Source organism: Styela clava, chromosome 6 (assembly GCF_964204865.1).
Source record: "Styela clava chromosome 6, kaStyClav1.hap1.2, whole genome shotgun sequence".
NCBI lineage: Eukaryota > Metazoa > Chordata > Ascidiacea > Stolidobranchia > Styelidae > Styela > Styela clava.
Genome location: NC_135255.1, coordinates 17,579,945 through 17,600,099, shown reverse-complemented (window position 1 = coordinate 17,600,099; position 20,155 = coordinate 17,579,945). Strand labels below are relative to the sequence as shown.

At 40.1% G+C, this 20,155-nt stretch overlaps 17 non-coding genes across 17 annotated transcripts; all 17 read right to left on the bottom strand.

The window, feature by feature from the left end:
- Nucleotides 1–283: 283 nt before the first annotated feature.
- On the bottom strand, nt 284–477 carry LOC144424710 (U2 spliceosomal RNA). The gene has a single exon (XR_013476930.1). It is a non-coding gene; the product is annotated as a U2 spliceosomal RNA (small nuclear RNA).
- Nucleotides 478–1,452: 975 nt separating this feature from the next.
- LOC144424868 (U2 spliceosomal RNA) lies at nt 1,453–1,646 on the bottom strand. The gene has a single exon (XR_013477088.1). It is a non-coding gene; the product is annotated as a U2 spliceosomal RNA (small nuclear RNA).
- A 975-nt stretch (nt 1,647–2,621) lies between these two features.
- LOC144424865 (U2 spliceosomal RNA) lies at nt 2,622–2,815 on the bottom strand. The gene has a single exon (XR_013477085.1). It is a non-coding gene; the product is annotated as a U2 spliceosomal RNA (small nuclear RNA).
- A 975-nt stretch (nt 2,816–3,790) lies between these two features.
- On the bottom strand, nt 3,791–3,984 carry LOC144424867 (U2 spliceosomal RNA). The gene has a single exon (XR_013477087.1). It is a non-coding gene; the product is annotated as a U2 spliceosomal RNA (small nuclear RNA).
- Nucleotides 3,985–4,959: 975 nt separating this feature from the next.
- LOC144424650 (U2 spliceosomal RNA) lies at nt 4,960–5,153 on the bottom strand. Its single transcript, XR_013476871.1, has one exon. It is a non-coding gene; the product is annotated as a U2 spliceosomal RNA (small nuclear RNA).
- Nucleotides 5,154–6,128: 975 nt separating this feature from the next.
- Nucleotides 6,129–6,322, bottom strand: LOC144424708 (U2 spliceosomal RNA). The gene has a single exon (XR_013476928.1). It is a non-coding gene; the product is annotated as a U2 spliceosomal RNA (small nuclear RNA).
- Nucleotides 6,323–7,297: 975 nt separating this feature from the next.
- LOC144424824 (U2 spliceosomal RNA) lies at nt 7,298–7,491 on the bottom strand. The gene has a single exon (XR_013477044.1). It is a non-coding gene; the product is annotated as a U2 spliceosomal RNA (small nuclear RNA).
- A 975-nt stretch (nt 7,492–8,466) lies between these two features.
- Nucleotides 8,467–8,660, bottom strand: LOC144424810 (U2 spliceosomal RNA). Its single transcript, XR_013477030.1, has one exon. It is a non-coding gene; the product is annotated as a U2 spliceosomal RNA (small nuclear RNA).
- Nucleotides 8,661–9,635: 975 nt separating this feature from the next.
- On the bottom strand, nt 9,636–9,829 carry LOC144424707 (U2 spliceosomal RNA). The gene has a single exon (XR_013476927.1). It is a non-coding gene; the product is annotated as a U2 spliceosomal RNA (small nuclear RNA).
- Nucleotides 9,830–10,804: 975 nt separating this feature from the next.
- On the bottom strand, nt 10,805–10,998 carry LOC144424706 (U2 spliceosomal RNA). Its single transcript, XR_013476926.1, has one exon. It is a non-coding gene; the product is annotated as a U2 spliceosomal RNA (small nuclear RNA).
- Nucleotides 10,999–11,973: 975 nt separating this feature from the next.
- LOC144424705 (U2 spliceosomal RNA) lies at nt 11,974–12,167 on the bottom strand. The gene has a single exon (XR_013476925.1). It is a non-coding gene; the product is annotated as a U2 spliceosomal RNA (small nuclear RNA).
- A 975-nt stretch (nt 12,168–13,142) lies between these two features.
- Nucleotides 13,143–13,336, bottom strand: LOC144424704 (U2 spliceosomal RNA). Its single transcript, XR_013476924.1, has one exon. It is a non-coding gene; the product is annotated as a U2 spliceosomal RNA (small nuclear RNA).
- Nucleotides 13,337–14,311: 975 nt separating this feature from the next.
- LOC144424703 (U2 spliceosomal RNA) lies at nt 14,312–14,505 on the bottom strand. Its single transcript, XR_013476923.1, has one exon. It is a non-coding gene; the product is annotated as a U2 spliceosomal RNA (small nuclear RNA).
- A 975-nt stretch (nt 14,506–15,480) lies between these two features.
- Nucleotides 15,481–15,674, bottom strand: LOC144424702 (U2 spliceosomal RNA). The gene has a single exon (XR_013476922.1). It is a non-coding gene; the product is annotated as a U2 spliceosomal RNA (small nuclear RNA).
- A 975-nt stretch (nt 15,675–16,649) lies between these two features.
- LOC144424701 (U2 spliceosomal RNA) lies at nt 16,650–16,843 on the bottom strand. The gene has a single exon (XR_013476921.1). It is a non-coding gene; the product is annotated as a U2 spliceosomal RNA (small nuclear RNA).
- A 975-nt stretch (nt 16,844–17,818) lies between these two features.
- LOC144424700 (U2 spliceosomal RNA) lies at nt 17,819–18,012 on the bottom strand. The gene has a single exon (XR_013476920.1). It is a non-coding gene; the product is annotated as a U2 spliceosomal RNA (small nuclear RNA).
- Nucleotides 18,013–18,987: 975 nt separating this feature from the next.
- Nucleotides 18,988–19,181, bottom strand: LOC144424699 (U2 spliceosomal RNA). Its single transcript, XR_013476919.1, has one exon. It is a non-coding gene; the product is annotated as a U2 spliceosomal RNA (small nuclear RNA).
- Between the last annotated feature and the right edge of the window lie 974 nt (nt 19,182–20,155).

Genomic DNA, 20,155 nt, shown 5'->3' with positions numbered 1-20,155 from the left:
ATTCCAGATTCTCTTCGCCTGTAACCAAATACATTTTAATTGCAGTCTCTGCTCTGTGACATCACAATGCCCATCTAACTTCCATTTAAAGAATTCGTGAAATTGTTGTGCGTTCCGAAGTTACTCCGGTCGAAGCAGTATGGAAGATTTGCAGCTGTCTTCGTGCCTGACGCTCCGCGCCCATTCCAAAAGACACGGAACGAGGGTGAGTACTCGCTTTGCCTTACAAAGTAGTAGGAGAAACATGACAAACATTATATAAATCGTAACTTTCCGAATAGGAAAGTGACGGGCCAGTCAAGGCTGTAGTGCAACGCCAAGCCGACCGGTGAGAGCGGAGTGGCAAGCCGAACCCTCGCTCTCGTCGTCGCAAAAATCAAATTAATACAAGAGTGGGGGAGTACCCCACGATTCAGGTATTAATCTGAATAGAACAGTTACTACACTTGATCTTAGCCAATAGGCCGAAGAAGCGATAAATGGTCGGTGTTTTCACGCAATAATGTATTGGGAATTTATGAAAACGGTTCCGGTGACGGTGATTAAGTTTCCACTTACAATACTAATTAGTGGGGCTGGGAATGGTGGACCCATTCTGGATGGTTGAAGGTTACGATTTATTTTAACCGTTGACTGACATCTCAGGAACAAATCATCTTTATAATGTACAATTTTGTCAGAAATGATTACGTCTTCGCAAATTTATCTCCTGTAGCGTTTCATTTAAAAGAATATCACTAACTGTATTTGTAGAGACCCAATAGAGGTGAAAAATAATTGAAGTACCAAGATTGCTGATTATGAAAATTGGACAATGATAAATTCATAATCAGTTTTCGGTAAAAGCGTAAATTGTCTATTCCATGTGGCGCAGTTGATGCTGTTTTTCCGTATGATATCTCAAAGAAGAATTTGCACACTGGGCACTGTAAATTTGTCACATAAGTGACATTGAATAACGGAAACTGTTTCACGAAAATACTTCCATATGTCCAAAGCACGCTGCATATCTCTTGCAGCAAGGGATCACAAAACGATCTAGATTCGTCAATAATTTTGAGAGATACCAGGATAAATCACTCGAAATTAATTTGTAACCATTGCGACGTAATGAGCTAAAACAATAAATATTACGTCAAACGTCACGCTGCAGTTAACCGGTTAAAGAAATTCCAGATTCTCTTCGCCTGTAACCAAATACATTTTAATTGCAGTCTCCGCTCTGTGACATCACAATGCCCATCTAACTTCCATTTAAAGAATTCGTGAAATTGTTGTGCGTTCCGAAGTTACTCCGGTGGAAGCAGTATGGAAGATTTGCAGCTGTCTTCGTGCCTGACGCTCCGCGCCCATTCCAAAAGACACGGAACGAGGGTGAGTACTCGCTTTGCCTTACAAAGTAGTAGGAGAAACATGACAAACATTATATAAATCGTAACTTTCCGAATAGGAAAGTGACGGGCCAGTCAAGGCTGTAGTGCAACGCCAAGCCGACCGGTGAGAGCGGAGTGGCAAGCCGAACCCTCGCTCTCGTCGTCGCAAAAATCAAATTAATACAAGAGTGGGGGAGTACCCCACGGTTCAGGTATTAATCTGAATAGAACAGTTACTACACTTGATCTTAGCCAATAGGCCGAAGAAGCGATAAATGGTCGGTGTTTTCACGCAATAATGTATTGGGAATTTATGAAAACGGTTCCGGTGACGGTGATTAAGTTTCCACTTACAATACTAATTAGTGGGGCTGGGAATGGTGGACCCATTCTGGATGGTTGAAGGTTACGATTTATTTTAACCGTTGACTGACATCTCAGGTACAAATCATCTTTATAATGTACAATTTTGTCAGAAATGATTACGTCTTCGCAAATTTATCTCCTGTAGCGTTTCATTTAAAAGAATATCACTAACTGTATTTGTAGAGACCCAATAGAGGTGAAAAATAATTGAAGTACCAAGATTGCTGATTATGAAATTTGGACAATGATAAATTCATAATCAGTTTTCGGTAAAAGCGTAAATTGTCTATTCCATGTGGCGCAGTTGATGCTGTTTTTCCGTATGATATCTCAAAGAAGAATTTGCACACTGGGCACTGTAAATTTGTCACATAAGTGACATTGAATAACGGAAACTGTTTCACGAAAATACTTCCATATGTCCAAAGCACGCTGCATATCTCTTGCAGCAAGGGATCACAAAACGATCTAGATTCGTCAATAATTTTGAGAGATACCAGGATAAATCACTCGAAATTAATTTGTAACCATTGCGACGTAATAAGCTAAAACAATAAATATTACGTCAAACGTCACGCTGCAGTTAACCGGTTAAAGAAATTCCAGATTCTCTTCGCCTGTAACCAAATACATTTTAATTGCAGTCTCTGCTCTGTGACATCACAATGCCCATCTAACTTCCATTTAAAGAATTCGTGAAATTGTTGTGCGTTCCGAAGTTACTCCGGTGGAAGCAGTATGGAAGATTTGCAGCTGTCTTCGTGCCTGACGCTCCGCGCCCATTCCAAAAGACACGGAACGAGGGTGAGTACTCGCTTTGCCTTACAAAGTAGTAGGAGAAACATGACAAACATTATATAAATCGTAACTTTCCGAATAGGAAAGTGACGGGCCAGTCAAGGCTGTAGTGCAACGCCAAGCCGACCGGTGAGAGCGGAGTGGCAAGCCGAACCCTCGCTCTCGTTGTCGCAAAAATCAAATTAATACAAGAGTGGGGGAGTACCCCACGATTCAGGTATTAATCTGAATAGAACGGTTACTACACTTGATCTTAGCCAATAGGCCGAAGAAGCGATAAATGGTCGGTGTTTTCACGCAATAATGTATTGGGAATTTATGAAAACGGTTCCGGTGACGGTGATTAAGTTTCCACTTACAATACTAATTAGTGGGGCTGGGAATGGTGGACCCATTCTGGATGGTTGAAGGTTACGATTTATTTTAACCGTTGACTGACATCTCAGGAACAAATCATCTTTATAATGTACAATTTTGTCAGAAATGATTACGTCTTCGCAAATTTATCTCCTGTAGCGTTTCATTTAAAAGAATATCACTAACTGTATTTGTAGAGACCCAATAGAGGTGAAAAATAATTGAAGTACCAAGATTGCTGATTATGAAAATTGGACAATGATAAATTCATAATCAGTTTTCGGTAAAAGCGTAAATTGTCTATTCCATGTGGCGCAGTTGATGCTGTTTTTCCGTATGATATCTCAAAGAAGAATTTGCACACTGGGCACTGTAAATTTGTCACATAAGTGACATTGAATAACGGAAACTGTTTCACGAAAATACTTCCATATGTCCAAAGCACGCTGCATATCTCTTGCAGCAAGGGATCACAAAACGATCTAGATTCGTCAATAATTTTGAGAGATACCAGGATAAATCACTCGAAATTAATTTGTAACCATTGCGACGTAATAAGCTAAAACAATAAATATTACGTCAAACGTCACGCTGCAGTTAACCGGTTAAAGAAATTCCAGATTCTCTTCGCCTGTAACCAAATACATTTTAATTGCAGTCTCTGCTCTGTGACATCACAATGTCCATCTAACTTCCATTTAAAGAATTCGTGAAATTGTTGTGCGTTCCGAAGTTACTCCGGTGGAAGCAGTATGGAAGATTTGCAGCTGTCTTCGTGCCTGACGCTCCGCGCCCATTCCAAAAGACACGGAACGAGGGTGAGTACTCGCTTTGCCTTACAAAGTAGTAGGAGAAACATGTCAAACATTATATAAATCGTAACTTTCCGAATAGGAAATTGACGGGCCAGTCAAGGCTGTAGTGCAACGCCAAGCCGACCGGTGAGAGCGGAGTGGCAAGCCGAACCCTCGCTCTCGTCGTCGCAAAAATCAAATTAATACAAGAGTGGTGGAGTACCCCACGATTCAGGTATTAATCTGAATAGAACAGTTACTACACTTGATCTTAGCCAATAGGCCGAAGAAGCGATAAATGGTCGGTGTTTTCACGCAATAATGTATTGGGAATTTATGAAAACGGTTCCGGTGACGGTGATTAAGTTTCCACTTACAATACTAATTAGTGGGGCTGGGAATGGTGGACCCATTCTGGATGGTTGAAGGTTACGATTTATTTTAACCGTTGACTGACATCTCAGGTACAAATCATCTTTATAATGTACAATTTTGTCAGAAATGATTACGTCTTCGCAAATTTATCTCCTGTAGCGTTTCATTTAAAAGAATATCACTAACTGTATTTGTAGAGACCCAATAGAGGTGAAAAATAATTGAAGTACCAAGATTGCTGATTATGAAAATTGGACAATGATAAATTCATAATCAGTTTTCGGTAAAAGCGTAAATTGTCTATTCCATGTGGCGCAGTTGATGCTGTTTTTCCGTATGATATCTCAAAGAAGAATTTGCACACTGGGCACTGTAAATTTGTCACATAAGTGACATTGAATAACGGAAACTGTTTCACGAAAATACTTCCATATGTCCAAAGCACGCTGCATATCTCTTGCAGCAAGGGATCACAAAACGATCTAGATTCGTCAATAATTTTGAGAGATACCAGGATAAATCACTCGAAATTAATTTGTAACCATTGCGACGTAATAAGCTAAAACAATAAATATTACGTCAAACGTCACGCTGCAGTTAACCGGTTAAAGAAATTCCAGATTCTCTTCGCCTGTAACCAAATACATTTTAATTGCAGTCTCTGCTCTGTGACATCACAATGCCCATCTAACTTCCATTTAAAGAATTCGTGAAATTGTTGTGCGTTCCGAAGTTACTCCGGTGGAAGCAGTATGGAAGATTTGCAGCTGTCTTCGTGCCTGACGCTCCGCGCCCATTCCAAAAGACACGGAACGAGGGTGAGTACTCGCTTTGCCTTACAAAGTAGTAGGAGAAACATGACAAACATTATATAAATCGTAACTTTCCGAATAGGAAAGTGACGGGCCAGTCAAGGCTGTAGTGCAACGCCAAGCCGACCGGTGAGAGCGGAGTGGCAAGCCGAACCCTCGCTCTCGTCGTTGCAAAAATCAAATTAATACAAGAGTGGGGGAGTACCCCACGATTCAGGTATTAATCTGAATAGAACAGTTACTACACTTGATCTTAGCCAATAGGCCGAAGAAGCGATAAATGGTCGGTGTTTTCACGCAATAATGTATTGGGAATTTATGAAAACGGTTCCGGTGACGGTGATTAAGTTTCCACTTACAATACTAATTAGTGGGGCTGGGAATGGTGGACCCATTCTGGATGGTTGAAGGTTACGATTTATTTTAACCGTTGACTGACATCTCACGTACAAATCATCTTTATAATGTACAATTTTGTCAGAAATGATTACGTCTTCGCAAATTTATCTCCTGTAGCGTTTCATTTAAAAGAATATCACTAACTGTATTTGTAGAGACCCAATAGAGGTGAAAAATAATTGAAGTACCAAGATTGCTGATTATGAAAATTGGACAATGATAAATTCATAATCAGTTTTCGGTAAAAGCGTAAATTGTCTATTCCATGTGGCGCAGTTGATGCTGTTTTTCCGTATGATATCTCAAAGAAGAATTTGCACACTGGGCACTGTAAATTTGTCACATAAGTGACATTGAATAACGGAAACTGTTTCACGAAAATACTTCCATATGTCCAAAGCACGCTGCATATCTCTTGCAGCAAGGGATCACAAAACGATCTAGATTCGTCAATAATTTTGAGAGATACCAGGATAAATCACTCGAAATTAATTTGTAACCATTGCGACGTAATGAGCTAAAACAATAAATATTACGTCAAACGTCACGCTGCAGTTAACCGGTTAAAGAAATTCCAGATTCTCTTCGCCTGTAACCAAATACATTTTAATTGCAGTCTCTGCTCTGTGACATCACAATGCCCATCTAACTTCCATTTAAAGAATTCGTGAAATTGTTGTGCGTTCCGAAGTTACTCCGGTGGAAGCAGTATGGAAGATTTGCAGCTGTCTTCGTGCCTGACGCTCCGCGCCCATTCCAAAAGACACGGAACGAGGGTGAGTACTCGCTTTGCCTTACAAAGTAGTAGGAGAAACATGACAAACATGATATAAATCGTAACTTTCCGAATAGGAAAGTGACGGGCCAGTCAAGGCTGTAGTGCAACGCCAAGCCGACCGGTGAGAGCGGAGTGGCAAGCCGAACCCTCGCTCTCGTCGTCGCAAAAATCAAATTAATACAAGAGTGGGGGAGTACCCCACGATTCAGGTATTAATCTGAATAGAACAGTTACTACACTTGATCTTAGCCAATAGGCCGAAGAAGCGATAAATGGTCGGTGTTTTCACGCAATAATGTATTGGGAATTTATGAAAACGGTTCCGGTGACGGTGATTAAGTTTCCACTTACAATACTAATTAGTGGGGCTGGGAATGGTGGACCCATTCTGGATGGTTGAAGGTTACGATTTATTTTAACCGTTGACTGACATCTCAGGTACAAATCATCTTTATAATGTACAATTTTGTCAGAAATGATTACGTCTTCGCAAATTTATCTCCTGTAGCGTTTCATTTAAAAGAATATCACTAACTGTATTTGTAGAGACCCAATAGAGGTGAAAAATAATTGAAGTACCAAGATTGCTGATTATGAAATTTGGACAATGATAAATTCATAATCAGTTTTCGGTAAAAGCGTAAATTGTCTATTCCATGTGGCGCAGTTGATGCTGTTTTTCCGTATGATATCTCAAAGAAGAATTTGCACACTGGGCACTGTAAATTTGTCACATAAGTGACATTGAATAACGGAAACTGTTTCACGAAAATACTTCCATATGTCCAAAGCACGCTGCATATCTCTTGCAGCAAGGGATCACAAAACGATCTAGATTCGTCAATAATTTTGAGAGATACCAGGATAAATCACTCGAAATTAATTTGTAACCATTGCGACGTAATAAGCTAAAACAATAAATATTACGTCAAACGTCACGCTGCAGTTAACCGGTTAAAGAAATTCCAGATTCTCTTCGCCTGTAACCAAATACATTTTAATTGCAGTCTCTGCTCTGTGACATCACAATGCCCATCTAACTTCCATTTAAAGAATTCGTGAAATTGTTGTGCGTTCCGAAGTTACTCCGGTGGAAGCAGTATGGAAGATTTGCAGCTGTCTTCGTGCCTGACGCTCCGCGCCCATTCCAAAAGACACGGATCGAGGGTGAGTACTCGCTTTGCCTTACAAAGTAGTAGGAGAAACATGACAAACATTATATAAATCGTAACTTTCCGAATAGGAAAGTGACGGGCCAGTCAAGGCTGTAGTGCAACGCCAAGCAGACCGGTGAGAGCGGAGTGGCAAGCCGAACCCTCGCTCTCGTCGTCGCAAAAATCAAATTAATACAAGAGTGGGGGAGTACCCCACGATTCAGGTATTAATCTGAATAGAACAGTTACTACACTTGATCTTAGCCAATAGGCCGAAGAAGCGATAAATGGTCGGTGTTTTCACGCAATAATGTATTGGGAATTTATGAAAACGGTTCCGGTGACGGTGATTAAGTTTCCACTTACAATACTAATTAGTGGGGCTGGGAATGGTGGACCCATTCTGGATGGTTGAAGGTTACGATTTATTTTAACCGTTGACTGACATCTCAGGAACAAATCATCTTTATAATGTACAATTTTGTCAGAAATGATTACGTCTTCGCAAATTTATCTCCTGTAGCGTTTCATTTAAAAGAATATCACTAACTGTATTTGTAGAGACCCAATAGAGGTGAAAAATAATTGAAGTACCAAGATTGCTGATTATGAAAATTGGACAATGATAAATTCATAATCAGTTTTCGGTAAAAGCGTAAATTGTCTATTCCATGTGGCGCAGTTGATGCTGTTTTTCCGTATGATATCTCAAAGAAGAATTTGCACACTGGGCACTGTAAATTTGTCACATAAGTGACATTGAATAACGGAAACTGTTTCACGAAAATACTTCCATATGTCCAAAGCACGCTGCATATCTCTTGCAGCAAGGGATCACAAAACGATCTAGATTCGTCAATAATTTTGAGAGATACCAGGATAAATCACTCGAAATTAATTTGTAACCATTGCGACGTAATAAGCTAAAACAATAAATATTACGTCAAACGTCACGCTGCAGTTAACCGGTTAAAGAAATTCCAGATTCTCTTCGCCTGTAACCAAATACATTTTAATTGCAGTCTCTGCTCTGTGACATCACAATGCCCATCTAACTTCCATTTAAAGAATTCGTGAAATTGTTGTGCGTTCCGAAGTTACTCCGGTGGAAGCAGTATGGAAGATTTGCAGCTGTCTTCGTGCCTGACGCTCCGCGCCTATTCCAAAAGACACGGAACGAGGGTGAGTACTCGCTTTGCCTTACAAAGTAGTAGGAGAAACATGACAAACATTATATAAATCGTAACTTTCCGAATAGGAAAGTGACGGGCCAGTCAAGGCTGTAGTGCAACGCCAAGCCGACCGGTGAGAGCGGAGTGGCAAGCCGAACCCTCGCTCTCGTCGACGCAAAAATCAAATTAATACAAGAGTGGGGGAGTACCCCACGATTCAGGTATTAATCTGAATAGAACAGTTACTACACTTGATCTTAGCCAATAGGCCGAAGAAGCGATAAATGGTCGGTGTTTTCACGCAATAATGTATTGGGAATTTATGAAAACGGTTCCGGTGACGGTGATTAAGTTTCCACTTACAATACTAATTAGTGGGGCTGGGAATGGTGGACCCATTCTGGATGGTTGAAGGTTACGATTTATTTTAACCGTTGACTGACATCTCAGGTACAAATCATCTTTATAATGTACAATTTTGTCAGAAATGATTACGTCTTCGCAAATTTATCTCCTGTAGCGTTTCATTTAAAAGAATATCACTAACTGTATTTGTAGAGACCCAATAGAGGTGAAAAATAATTGAAGTACCAAGATTGCTGATTATGAAATTTGGACAATGATAAATTCATAATCAGTTTTCGGTAAAAGCGTAAATTGTCTATTCCATGTGGCGCAGTTGATGCTGTTTTTCCGTATGATATCTCAAAGAAGAATTTGCACACTGGGCACTGTAAATTTGTCACATAAGTGACATTGAATAACGGAAACTGTTTCACGAAAATACTTCCATATGTCCAAAGCACGCTGCATATCTCTTGCAGCAAGGGATCACAAAACGATCTAGATTCGTCAATAATTTTGAGAGATACCAGGATAAATCACTCGAAATTAATTTGTAACCATTGCGACGTAATAAGCTAAAACAATAAATATTACGTCAAACGTCACGCTGCAGTTAACCGGTTAAAGAAATTCCAGATTCTCTTCGCCTGTAACCAAATACATTTTAATTGCAGTCTCTGCTCTGTGACATCACAATGCCCATCTAACTTCCATTTAAAGAATTCGTGAAATTGTTGTGCGTTCCGAAGTTACTCCGGTGGAAGCAGTATGGAAGATTTGCAGCTGTCTTCGTGCCTGACGCTCCGCGCCCATTCCAAAAGACACGGAACGAGGGTGAGTACTCGCTTTGCCTTACAAAGTAGTAGGAGAAACATGACAAACATTATATAAATCGTAACTTTCCGAATAGGAAAGTGACGGGCCAGTCAAGGCTGTAGTGCAACGCCAAGCCGACCGGTGAGAGCGGAGTGGCAAGCCGAACCCTCGCTCTCGTCGTCGCAAAAATCAAATTAATACAAGAGTGGGGGAGTACCCCACGATTCAGGTATTAATCTGAATAGAACAGTTACTACACTTGATCTTAGCCAATAGGCCGAAGAAGCGATAAATGGTCGGTGTTTTCACGCAATAATGTATTGGGAATTTATGAAAACGGTTCCGGTGACGGTGATTAAGTTTCCACTTACAATACTAATTAGTGGGGCTGGGAATGGTGGACCCATTCTGGATGGTTGAAGGTTACGATTTATTTTAACCGTTGACTGACATCTCAGGTACAAATCATCTTTATAATGTACAATTTTGTCAGAAATGATTACGTCTTCGCAAATTTATCTCTTGTAGCGTTTCATTTAAAAGAATATCACTAACTGTATTTGTAGAGACCCAATAGAGGTGAAAAATAATTGAAGTACCAAGATTGCTGATTATGAAAATTGGACAATGATAAATTCATAATCAGTTTTCGGTAAAAGCGTAAATTGTCTATTCCATGTGGCGCAGTTGATGCTGTTTTTCCGTATGATATCTCAAAGAAGAATTTGCACACTGGGCACTGTAAATTTGTCACATAAGTGACATTGAATAACGGAAACTGTTTCACGAAAATACTTCCATATGTCCAAAGCACGCTGCATATCTCTTGCAGCAAGGGATCACAAAACGATCTAGATTCGTCAATAATTTTGAGAGATACCAGGATAAATCACTCGAAATTAATTTGTAACCATTGCGACGTAATAAGCTAAAACAATAAATATTACGTCAAACGTCACGCTGCAGTTAACCGGTTAAAGAAATTCCAGATTCTCTTCGCCTGTAACCAAATACATTTTAATTGCAGTCTCTGCTCTGTGACATCACAATGCCCATCTAACTTCCATTTAAAGAATTCGTGAAATTGTTGTGCGTTCCGAAGTTACTCCGGTGGAAGCAGTATGGAAGATTTGCAGCTGTCTTCGTGCCTGACGCTCCGCGCCTATTCCAAAAGACACGGAACGAGGGTGAGTACTCGCTTTGCCTTACAAAGTAGTAGGAGAAACATGACAAACATTATATAAATCGTAACTTTCCGAATAGGAAAGTGACGGGCCAGTCAAGGCTGTAGTGCAACGCCAAGCCGACCGGTGAGAGCGGAGTGGCAAGCCGAACCCTCGCTCTCGTCGTCGCAAAAATCAAATTAATACAAGAGTGGGGGAGTACCCCACGATTCAGGTATTAATCTGAATAGAACAGTTACTACACTTGATCTTAGCCAATAGGCCGAAGAAGCGATAAATGGTCGGTGTTTTCACGCAATAATGTATTGGGAATTTATGAAAACGGTTCCGGTGACGGTGATTAAGTTTCCACTTACAATACTAATTAGTGGGGCTGGGAATGGTGGACCCATTCTGGATGGTTGAAGGTTACGATTTATTTTAACCGTTGACTGACATCTCAGGTACAAATCATCTTTATAATGTACAATTTTGTCAGAAATGATTACGTCTTCGCAAATTTATCTCCTGTAGCGTTTCATTTAAAAGAATATCACTAACTGTATTTGTAGAGACCCAATAGAGGTGAAAAATAATTGAAGTACCAAGATTGCTGATTATGAAATTTGGACAATGATAAATTCATAATCAGTTTTCGGTAAAAGCGTAAATTGTCTATTCCATGTGGCGCAGTTGATGCTGTTTTTCCGTATGATATCTCAAAGAAGAATTTGCACACTGGGCACTGTAAATTTGTCACATAAGTGACATTGAATAACGGAAACTGTTTCACGAAAATACTTCCATATGTCCAAAGCACGCTGCATATCTCTTGCAGCAAGGGATCACAAAACGATCTAGATTCGTCAATAATTTTGAGAGATACCAGGATAAATCACTCGAAATTAATTTGTAACCATTGCGACGTAATAAGCTAAAACAATAAATATTACGTCAAACGTCACGCTGCAGTTAACCGGTTAAAGAAATTCCAGATTCTCTTCGCCTGTAACCAAATACATTTTAATTGCAGTCTCTGCTCTGTGACATCACAATGCCCATCTAACTTCCATTTAAAGAATTCGTGAAATTGTTGTGCGTTCCGAAGTTACTCCGGTGGAAGCAGTATGGAAGATTTGCAGCTGTCTTCGTGCCTGACGCTCCGCGCCCATTCCAAAAGACACGGAACGAGGGTGAGTACTCGCTTTGCCTTACAAAGTAGTAGGAGAAACATGACAAACATTATATAAATCGTAACTTTCCGAATAGGAAAGTGACGGGCCAGTCAAGGCTGTAGTGCAACGCCAAGCCGACCGGTGAGAGCGGAGTGGCAAGCCGAACCCTCGCTCTCGTCGTCGCAAAAATCAAATTAATACAAGAGTGGGGGAGTACCCCACGATTCAGGTATTAATCTGAATAGAACAGTTACTACACTTGATCTTAGCCAATAGGCCGAAGAAGCGATAAATGGTCGGTGTTTTCACGCAATAATGTATTGGGAATTTATGAAAACGGTTCCGGTGACGGTGATTAAGTTTCCACTTACAATACTAATTAGTGGGGCTGGGAATGGTGGACCCATTCTGGATGGTTGAAGGTTACGATTTATTTTAACCGTTGACTGACATCTCAGGTACAAATCATCTTTATAATGTACAATTTTGTCAGAAATGATTACGTCTTCGCAAATTTATCTCCTGTAGCGTTTCATTTAAAAGAATATCACTAACTGTATTTGTAGAGACCCAATAGAGGTGAAAAATAATTGAAGTACCAAGATTGCTGATTATGAAAATTGGACAATGATAAATTCATAATCAGTTTTCGGTAAAAGCGTAAATTGTCTATTCCATGTGGCGCAGTTGATGCTGTTTTTCCGTATGATATCTCAAAGAAGAATTTGCACACTGGGCACTGTAAATTTGTCACATAAGTGACATTGAATAACGGAAACTGTTTCACGAAAATACTTCCATATGTCCAAAGCACGCTGCATATCTCTTGCAGCAAGGGATCACAAAACGATCTAGATTCGTCAATAATTTTGAGAGATACCAGGATAAATCACTCGAAATTAATTTGTAACCATTGCGACGTAATAAGCTAAAACAATAAATATTACGTCAAACGTCACGCTGCAGTTAACCGGTTAAAGAAATTCCAGATTCTCTTCGCCTGTAACCAAATACATTTTAATTGCAGTCTCTGCTCTGTGACATCACAATGCCCATCTAACTTCCATTTAAAGAATTCGTGAAATTGTTGTGCGTTCCGAAGTTACTCCGGTGGAAGCAGTATGGAAGATTTGCAGCTGTCTTCGTGCCTGACGCTCCGCGCCCATTCCAAAAGACACGGAACGAGGGTGAGTACTCGCTTTGCCTTACAAAGTAGTAGGAGAAACATGACAAACATTATATAAATCGTAACTTTCCGAATAGGAAAGTGACGGGCCAGTCAAGGCTGTAGTGCAACGCCAAGCCGACCGGTGAGAGCGGAGTGGCAAGCCGAACCCTCGCTCTCGTCGTCGCAAAAATCAAATTAATACAAGAGTGGGGGAGTACCCCACGATTCAGGTATTAATCTGAATAGAACAGTTACTACACTTGATCTTAGCCAATAGGCCGAAGAAGCGATAAATGGTCGGTGTTTTCACGCAATAATGTATTGGGAATTTATGAAAACGGTTCCGGTGACGGTGATTAAGTTTCCACTTACAATACTAATTAGTGGGGCTGGGAATGGTGGACCCATTCTGGATGGTTGAAGGTTACGATTTATTTTAACCGTTGACTGACATCTCAGGTACAAATCATCTTTATAATGTACAATTTTGTCAGAAATGATTACGTCTTCGCAAATTTATTTCCTGTAGCGTTTCATTTAAAAGAATATCACTAACTGTATTTGTAGAGACCCAATAGAGGTGAAAAATAATTGAAGTACCAAGATTGCTGATTATGAAATTTGGACAATGATAAATTCATAATCAGTTTTCGGTAAAAGCGTAAATTGTCTATTCCATGTGGCGCAGTTGATGCTGTTTTTCCGTATGATATCTCAAAGAAGAATTTGCACACTGGGCACTGTAAATTTGTCACATAAGTGACATTGAATAACGGAAACTGTTTCACGAAAATACTTCCATATGTCCAAAGCACGCTGCATATCTCTTGCAGCAAGGGATCACAAAACGATCTAGATTCGTCAATAATTTTGAGAGATACCAGGATAAATCACTCGAAATTAATTTGTAACCATTGCGACGTAATAAGCTAAAACAATAAATATTACGTCAAACGTCACGCTGCAGTTAACCGGTTAAATAAATTCCAGATTCTCTTCGCCTGTAACCAAATACATTTTAATTGCAGTCTCTGCTCTGTGACATCACAATGCCCATCTAACTTCCATTTAAAGAATTCGTGAAATTGTTGTGCGTTCCGAAGTTACTCCGGTGGAAGCAGTATGGAAGATTTGCAGCTGTCTTCGTGCCTGACGCTCCGCGCCCATTCCAAAAGACACGGAACGAGGGTGAGTACTCGCTTTGCCTTACAAAGTAGTAGGAGAAACATGACAAACATTATATAAATCGTAACTTTCCGAATAGGAAAGTGACGGGCCAGTCAAGGCTGTAGTGCAACGCCAAGCCGACCGGTGAGAGCGGAGTGGCAAGCCGAACCCTCGCTCTCGTCGTCGCAAAAATCAAATTAATACAAGAGTGGGGGAGTACCCCACGATTCAGGTATTAATCTGAATAGAACAGTTACTACACTTGATCTTAGCCAATAGGCCGAAGAAGCGATAAATGGTCGGTGTTTTCACGCAATAATGTATTGGGAATTTATGAAAACGGTTCCGGTGACGGTGATTAAGTTTCCACTTACAATACTAATTAGTGGGGCTGGGAATGGTGGACCCATTCTGGATGGTTGAAGGTTACGATTTATTTTAACCGTTGACTGACATCTCAGGTACAAATCATCTTTATAATGTACAATTTTGTCAGAAATGATTACGTCTTCGCAAATTTATTTCCTGTAGCGTTTCATTTAAAAGAATATCACTAACTGTATTTGTAGAGACCCAATAGAGGTGAAAAATAATTGAAGTACCAAGATTGCTGATTATGAAAATTGGACAATGATAAATTCATAATCAGTTTTCGGTAAAAGCGTAAATTGTCTATTCCATGTGGCGCAGTTGATGCTGTTTTTCCGTATGATATCTCAAAGAAGAATTTGCACACTGGGCACTGTAAATTTGTCACATAAGTGACATTGAATAACGGAAACTGTTTCACGAAAATACTTCCATATGTCCAAAGCACGCTGCATATCTCTTGCAGCAAGGGATCACAAAACGATCTAGATTCGTCAATAATTTTGAGAGATACCAGGATAAATCACTCGAAATTAATTTGTAACCATTGCGACGTAATAAGCTAAAACAATAAATATTACGTCAAACGTCACGCTGCAGTTAACCGGTCAAATAAATTCCAGATTCTCTTCGCCTGTAACCAAATACATTTTAATTGCAGTCTCTGCTCTGTGACATCACAATGCCCATCTAACTTCCATTTAAAGAATTCGTGAAATTGTTGTGCGTTCCGAAGTTACTCCGGTGGAAGCAGTATGGAAGATTTGCAGCTGTTTTCGTGCCTGACGCTCCGCGCCCATTCCAAAAGACACGGAACGAGGGTGAGTACTCGCTTTGCCTTACAAAGTAGTAGGAGAAACATGACAAACATTATATAAATCGTAACTTTCCGAATAGGAAAGTGACGGGCCAGTCAAGGCTGTAGTGCAACGCCAAGCCGACCGGTGAGAGCGGAGTGGCAAGCCGAACCCTCGCTCTCGTCGTCGCAAAAATCAAATTAATACAAGAGTGGGGGAGTACCCCACGATTCAGGTATTAATCTGAATAGAACAGTTACTACACTTGATCTTAGCCAATAGGCCGAAGAAGCGATAAATGGTCGGTGTTTTCACGCAATAATGTATTGGGAATTTATGAAAACGGTTCCGGTGACGGTGATTAAGTTTCCACTTACAATACTAATTAGTGGGGCTGGGAATGGTGGACCCATTCTGGATGGTTGAAGGTTACGATTTATTTTAACCGTTGACTGACATCTCAGGTACAAATCATCTTTATAATGTACAATTTTGTCAGAAATGATTACGTCTTCGCAAATTTATCTCCTGTAGCGTTTCATTTAAAAGAATATCACTAACTGTATTTGTAGAGACCCAATAGAGGTGAAAAATAATTGAAGTACCAAGATTGCTGATTATGAAAATTGGACAATGATAAATTCATAATCAGTTTTCGGTAAAAGCGTAAATTGTCTATTCCATGTGGCGCAGTTGATGCTGTTTTTCCGTATGATATCTCAAAGAAGAATTTGCACACTGGGCACTGTAAATTTGTCACATAAGTGACATTGAATAACGGAAACTGTTTCACGAAAATACTTCCATATGTCCAAAGCACGCTGCATATCTCTTGCAGCAAGGGATCACAAAACGATCTAGATTCGTCAATAATTTTGAGAGATACCAGGATAAATCACTCGAAATTAATTTGTAACCATTGCGACGTAATAAGCTAAAACAATAAATATTACGTCAAACGTCACGCTGCAGTTAACCGGTTAAAGAAATTCCAGATTCTCTTCGCCTGTAACCAAATACATTTTAATTGCAGTCTCTGCTCTGTGACATCACAATGCCCATCTAACTTCCATTTAAAGAATTCGTGAAATTGTTGTGCGTTCCGAAGTTACTCCGGTGGAAGCAGTATGGAAGATTTGCAGCTGTCTTCGTGCCTGACGCTCCGCGCCCATTCCAAAAGACACGGAACGAGGGTGAGTACTCGCTTTGCCTTAGAAAGTAGTAGGAGAAACATGACAAACATTATATAAATCGTAACTTTCCGAATAGGAAAGTGACGGGCCAGTCAAGGCTGTAGTGCAACGCCAAGCCGACCGGTGAGAGCGGAGTGGCAAGCCGAACCCTCGCTCTCGTCGTCGCAAAAATCAAATTAATACAAGAGTGGGGGAGTACCCCACGATTCAGGTATTAATCTGAATAGAACAGTTACTACACTTGATCTTAGCCAATAGGCCGAAGAAGCGATAAATGGTCGGTGTTTTCACGCAATAATGTATTGGGAATTTATGAAAACGGTTCCGGTGACGGTGATTAAGTTTCCACTTACAATACTAATTAGTGGGGCTGGGAATGGTGGACCCATTCTGGATGGTTGAAGGTTACGATTTATTTTAACCGTTGACTGACATCTCAGGTACAAATCATCTTTATAATGTACAATTTTGTCAGAAATGATTACGTCTTCGCAAATTTATTTCCTGTAGCGTTTCATTTAAAAGAATATCACTAACTGTATTTGTAGAGACCCAATAGAGGTGAAAAATAATTGAAGTACCAAGATTGCTGATTATGAAAATTGGACAATGATAAATTCATAATCAGTTTTCGGTAAAAGCGTAAATTGTCTATTCCATGTGGCGCAGTTGATGCTGTTTTTCCGTATGATATCTCAAAGAAGAATTTGCACACTGGGCACTGTAAATTTGTCACATAAGTGACATTGAATAACGGAAACTGTTTCACGAAAATACTTCCATATGTCCAAAGCACGCTGCATATCTCTTGCAGCAAGGGATCACAAAACGATCTAGATTCGTCAATAATTTTGAGAGATACCAGGATAAATCACTCGAAATTAATTTGTAACCATTGCGACGTAATAAGCTAAAACAATAAATATTACGTCAAACGTCACGCTGCAGTTAACCGGTTAAAGAAATTCCAGATTCTCTTCGCCTGTAACCAAATACATTTTAATTGCAGTCTCTGCTCTGTGACATCACAATGCCCATCTAACTTCCATTTAAAGAATTCGTGAAATTGTTGTGCGTTCCGAAGTTACTCCGGTGGAAGCAGTATGGAAGATTTGCAGCTGTCTTCGTGCCTGACGCTCCGCGCCCATTCCAAAAGACACGGAACGAGGGTGAGTACTCGCTTTGCCTTACAAAGTAGTAGGAGAAACATGACAAACATCATATAAATCGTAACTTTCCGAATAGGAAAGTGACGGGCCAGTCAAGGCTGTAGTGCAACGCCAAGCCGACCGGTGAGAGCGGAGTGGCAAGCCGAACCCTCGCTCTCGTCGTCGCAAAAATCAAATTAATACAAGAGTGGGGGAGTACCCCACGATTCAGGTATTAATCTGAATAGAACAGTTACTACACTTGATCTTAGCCAATAGGCCGAAGAAGCGATAAATGGTCGGTGTTTTCACGCAATAATGTATTGGGAATTTATGAAAACGGTTCCGGTGACGGTGATTAGGTTTCCACTTACAATACTAATTAGTGGGGCTGGGAATGGTGGACCCATTCTGGATGGTTGAAGGTTACGATTTATTTTAACCGTTGACTGACATCTCAGGTACAAATCATCTTTATAATGTACAATTTTGTCAGAAATGATTACGTCTTCGCAAATTTATTTCCTGTAGCGTTTCATTTAAAAGAATATCACTAACTGTATTTGTAGAGACCCAATAGAGGTGAAAAATAATTGAAGTACCAAGATTGCTGATTATGAAAATTGGACAATGATAAATTCATAATCAGTTTTCGGTAAAAGCGTAAATTGTCTATTCCATGTGGCGCAGTTGATGCTGTTTTTCCGTATGATATCTCAAAGAAGAATTTGCACACTGGGCACTGTAAATTTGTCACATAAGTGACATTGAATAACGGAAACTGTTTCACGAAAATACTTCCATATGTCCAAAGCACGCTGCATATCTCTTGCAGCAAGGGATCACAAAACGATCTAGATTCGTCAATAATTTTGAGAGATACCAGGATAAATCACTCGAAATTAATTTGTAACCATTGCGACGTAATAAGCTAAAACAATAAATATTACGTCAAACGTCACGCTGCAGTTAACCGGTCAAAGAAATTCCAGATTCTCTTCGCCTGTAACCAAATACATTTTAATTGCAGTCTCTGCTCTGTGACATCACAATGCCCATCTAACTTCCATTTAAAGAATTCGTGAAATTGTTGTGCGTTCCGAAGTTACTCCGGTGGAAGCAGTATGGAAGATTTGCAGCTGTCTTCGTGCCTGACGCTCCGCGCCCATTCCAAAAGACACGGAACGAGGGTGAGTACTCGCTTTGCCTTACAAAGTAGTAGGAGAAACATGACAAACATTATATAAATCGTAACTTTCCGAATAGGAAAGTGACGGGCCAGTCAAGGCTGTAGTGCAACGCCAAGCCGACCGGTGAGAGCGGAGTGGCAAGCCGAACCCTCGCTCTCGTCGTCGCAAAAATCAAATTAATACAAGAGTGGGGGAGTACCCCACGATTCAGGTATTAATCTGAATAGAACAGTTACTACACTTGATCTTAGCCAATAGGCCGAAGAAGCGATAAATGGTCGGTGTTTTCACGCAATAATGTATTGGGAATTTATGAAAACGGTTCCGGTGACGGTGATTAAGTTTCCACTTACAATACTAATTAGTGGGGCTGGGAATGGTGGACCCATTCTGGATGGTTGAAGGTTACGATTTATTTTAACCGTTGACTGACATCTCAGGTACAAATCATCTTTATAATGTACAATTTTGTCAGAAATGATTACGTCTTCGCAAATTTATCTCCTGTAGCGTTTCATTTAAAAGAATATCACTAACTGTATTTGTAGAACCCAATAGAGGTGAAAAATAATTGAAGTACCAAGATTGCTGATTATGAAAATTGGACAATGATAAATTCATAATCAGTTTTCGGTAAAAGCGTAAATTGTCTATTCCATGTGGCGCAGTTGATGCTGTTTTTCCGTATGATATCTCAAAGAAGAATTTGCACACTGGGCACTGTAAATTTGTCACATAAGTGACATTGAATAACGGAAACTGTTTCACGAAAATACTTCCATATGTCCAAAGCACGCTGCATATCTCTTGCAGCAAGGGATCACAAAACGATCTAGATTCGTCAATAATTTTGAGAGATACCAGGATAAATCACTCGAAATTAATTTGTAACCATTGCGACGTAATAAGCTAAAACAATAAATATTACGTCAAACGTCACGCTGCAGTTAACCGGTTAAAGAAATTCCAGATTCCCTTCGCCTGTAACCAAATACATTTTAATTGCAGTCTCTGCTCTGTGACATCACAATGCCCATCTAACTTCCATTTAAAGAATTCGTGAAATTGTTGTGCGTTCCGAAGTTACTCCGGTGGAAGCAGTATGGAAGATTTGCAGCTGTCTTCGTGCCTGACGCTCCGCGCCCATTCCAAAAGACACGGAACGAGGGTGAGTACTCGCTTTGCCTTACAAAGTAGTAGGAGAAACATGACAAACATGATATAAATCGTAACTTTCCGAATAGGA